Source organism: Hylobates moloch, unplaced genomic scaffold (assembly GCF_009828535.3).
Source record: "Hylobates moloch isolate HMO894 unplaced genomic scaffold, HMol_V3 SCAFFOLD_13, whole genome shotgun sequence".
In the NCBI taxonomy this organism is placed as follows: Eukaryota; Metazoa; Chordata; class Mammalia; order Primates; family Hylobatidae; genus Hylobates; species Hylobates moloch.
This window is the reverse complement of record NW_026652288.1, coordinates 104,764,164-104,768,363: the sequence shown is the minus strand read 5'-3', so window position 1 is coordinate 104,768,363 and position 4,200 is coordinate 104,764,164.

Genomic DNA, 4,200 nt, shown 5'->3' with positions numbered 1-4,200 from the left:
CACTTCTCCAGCCCCGACTTCTCCAGCCCCCACTTCTCCAGCCCCCACTTCTCCAGCCTCAGCACATGGCAGGGAGGGGATTTCCTTTGGGGCCTTAGCTGGGAATTGTTCTCTTGCCCCACGTCAGCTGGCTGCTGGGGGACAGCGTTCAGTAGTTTCATTTCCCTCATTTGGAACAGAGTTTTTAAGAACCAAGAATTAAAACCGGAAAGAGGAGAGCCCACCGCCCACATTGGTACCACTCAAGGCCTCATGATGCCTGTCCTGGAAAAGTGGAGGGGTCAGTGCAGAGGCTGAAGGCAGTGCGGGGGTGGGGGTGGGGCTGGGGGCTCTTCCCCGCGTGTTTTCTCCTCCTGGAGGAGGTGGCGGTCTCCTATCCTGAGATCAGCTCCTCTGGTTCCCTGCTGCCCATGGCCTCCCTCAGCCACTGACTCCGGTGACTGACCTCGGTGGGTACACTGCCTCTTCCTGTCCTGAAACACCGACAGTATCAACTTAGGATCAAAGAGTCCAGGTGGTGCAAAGATAACATGGAAGTGTCCTATCAGTGCCAGGGCGTGCAGTGGGACAGCGACGGGAAGGGGCACCCACGACTAACCATGGTCTGGTCCAGGGCAGAAAGGACCATGGGAAAAATGGGCACGCAGTGCTGGGAGAGTCCTGGGAGCAGGAGAGCACGAAGGGCACAGCCGCTGGGACAGTGCAGCCTAAACTTTCTGGAAGTGTGAACTGGACCCTCCCGGGGTGGGACCTGGCATGGGGTGGGACACTAGGGATCTGACAAGGAGAATGAGGCCATGCCAAGGAGGAGGCTGCAGGGGGATGACTTTGTTGCTGACTCTGTCCAGCGTTTCCCATGGGGCGTCCCAGCTCATCGTTGCAGTTCTGCCTTCCCTCTGGACAGCGAGTCCTGCCAGGCAGGGCCTCTGGCTTGTTCACATTTGTACGTATCCCCAAGAATACTGAGTCTAACACCTTGTAGGAGCTCAGCACAGGTTTCTTAAATGAATGAAGGCTAAAGTGTCATTTGCTCTAGAGCCATTGGAGAGGTTGAGGACTTAGTCATTTGTGGTCATTGATAAGTCCTCTTTCTTTTCTTTGCTTTTTTGTTTTCTTCTTCTTCTTCTTTTTTTTTTTTTTTTGACAGAGTTTCACTCTTGTTGCCCAGGCTGGAGTGCAGTGGCACGATCTCGGCTCACTGCGACCTCTGCCTCCTGGGTTCAAGCGATTCTCCTGCCTCAGCCTCCCAAGTATCTGGGATTGCAGTCGTGTACCACCATGCCCGGCTAATTTTTGTATTTTTAGTAGAGACAAGGTTTCACCATGTTGTCCAGGCTGGTCTTGAACTCCTGACCTTACGCGATCCGCCGGCCTCAGCCTCCCAAAGTGCTGAGATTACAGGTGTGAGCCACCGCGCCCGGCCGAGAAGTCCTTTTTCATAATCGGTGAATATAAATCCCGGAGTCCTTACCACAGGCTCAAGGCCCTGCATGATTCGGCCCCTTCTCTGCTCCCTCTGACTACGCCCTATCACTCTGCTCCTCACTGACTCTGCAAAAAGCCTAACACCCTCCGGCAGCTCCTCATTGCAAAGAAAAGATACCCAAACAAAGGCCAGAAAGTGGTGAATTCCTAGAACCGGGAGGGCACGGGCTCGGGGCTCGGCTGCAGGTTCTTGAGACGTGGGAGAGGAGGAAGAGTGAACCCAGACCGCAGGCGCGTTGGCAGTGAGTGGAGCAAGGTGCAAACTGCCAGAAAGCGGAGGTCCGAAGATCCCAGACTCATCTCCCGCCCACCTGCCCCCATATTCAAAGGCACGAAATCATAAGAGAGAAGAGCGAAGGCCAAGACCAGCAGAGGGCTCCCTGCGGGGCCTCGAGACGCGCAGAGACCGGAAGGAAAGGCGGGAGGCGCAGCGGCGCTTGCGGCGGGAGGAACGCGCCCTTGTTGATTTCACGGAGGCCCGGGGCCGCGGGCCCTGTTCTCCTTCCTGCGTCAAGTGTGGTTTGCTATCAAGTAGTGGCAGTTCAGCCACAATCGGGGGCGGTGGGAGGGAGAGGCCCCCGAAGAGGCAGAGGCCCTGCCTCGGCCGCCCTGAGCCTGGAAGGCGATTGGCTGGAGCGACTCCCGGCCGGGGAGCAGAATGAATGGTGGGGACTGGGGCTCCCGGGTGGTGCGAGGTATGGCGGGAGGCGTGGGTTTTAATCGGCAGTTGGGCAGTTTAGCCACACGGGCTGGGGGCAGGGTGGGGTTGGCAGAGGAGGGAACTGGTGAGGCGGAAACAGGGAGGAGTAGGTTTTCTTTCTTTTCACACCAGCAAACCAGAGGAAGCTCAACCTATCAGAACCGATTACTAGCATGAGCCTAGCACTGAGCTCAAAGGCTGAATTTGAGAACTTTCACTGCTCCCATGCAGACCCTGCCTCGCCACGGCTTCCCACCGTCTTTACCAAGATCAGTCACACCAGTGAAGCCCTGCGCATTCATCTCGCCAGTTTCCTTCTACAGGACCCAGTGCCCAGACGCCACTACTCAATTCCCCCAGCCTTGGAATCTCGTCCTCTCTGCCAGGTCCTCACCATTGTGTTCTTGGAGATTTCACTAAAGATTCACCTCCTCAGAACTGGCCCCAATTAGTCCCACCCTATTCAACCTACCATCTCCACTTACGGCAAATGGCACCTAATGCCCTCAGAAATCAGACTCCTGGCAACTACAATTACCCCAAATATGGCAGAAAACTGTCTCAAAGCCCAGGCAACTCATTCTTGGGAGAAGCTGACTCATGCTTGGCCTCTACCTAGAGAAATAATTCATATTTAGAGCTGTGAGAATAGATAGCAAAGAGGGAGTAAGAAAAAAGATGCATAAATATGTACTAACATGTTTCTATAATTGCTTTTGTGTTCTTCCTGACAGCATCATGTTGCCTTTTAATGTGGAGTGTGTGCCATAGCTCTCCAGGAGAACCCCTCTATGTCACAGCGAACCTCAGTCACTGACACTCAAAAGAAGGAATTCTTTCAACTCAATAATACACAACCCTATTTTAAAATCAGCAAAGGGTGTTATCACATTTCCACAGAAGGTACACAAATGGCCAGTAATCATGTGAAAAGATGCTTGATATCATTTGTCATCAGGGAATGCAAATCAAAACTGCAATGAGAGGCCAGGAGCTGCGGCTCACACCTGTAATCCCAGCGCTTTGGGAGGCCGAGGCGGGTGGATCGCTTGAGCCCAGGAGTTCAAACCCAGCCTGGCCAACATGGTGAAGCCCCATCTCTACAAAAAATACAAAAATTAGCTGGACATAGTGGCCTGTGCCTGTAATCCCAGCTACTCAGGAGGCTGAGGCAGGAGACTCACTTGAAGCCGGGAGGCAGAGGTTGCAGTGAGCCGAGATTGTGCCATTGCACTCCAGCCTGGGTGATGGGAGTGAAACCCTGTCTAAAAGAACCCCAAAAACAAAAACTACAATGACTTATCACTTTATATGCACTAGGATGCCTAGCATCAAAAGGTCAAATAATAAGAAGTATGTGGAGAAACTGGGACCCTCATACACTGCTGGTGGGAATGTAAGATGGTGCAGAAACTTTGGAAAGGAGTCTGGCAGCTCCTCAAAAGGTAAAAGCATGGAGTTATCAGGTGGCTCACAAATTCCATTCCTAGGGACCTAAAAGAAATGAAGACGTGCTATACAAACACCTGAAGACAGACATGCTATACTAACACCTGAAGACAGACATGCTATACTAACACCTGAAGACAGACATGCTATACTAACACCTGAACATGAATGTTCAGAACAGCATCATTCATGATTACCAAGAAGTGGAAACAACCCAAATGTCCATCAACTAACTGATGAGTGGATACAGTATATCCATTTATTTTTTTTTTTTTTTTTTTTTTTTTTTTTTTTTTTTTTTTTTTTTTTTTTTTTTTTTTTTTTTCCTTTTTTTTTTTTTTTTTTTTTTGATGGGGTCTCTTTCTGTCACCCAGGCTGGAGTTCAGCGGCACTATCTCAGCTCACTGCAACCTCCTCCTGGGCTCAAGAGATCCTCCCACCTCAGCCTCCCCAATAGCTGGGACCATAGGTGCCTGCCACCACGCCTGACTAATTTTTTGTATTTTTGGTAGAGATGGGGTTTCTGCCCAGACTGGTCTTGAACTCCTGAGCTCAAGCGATCCACC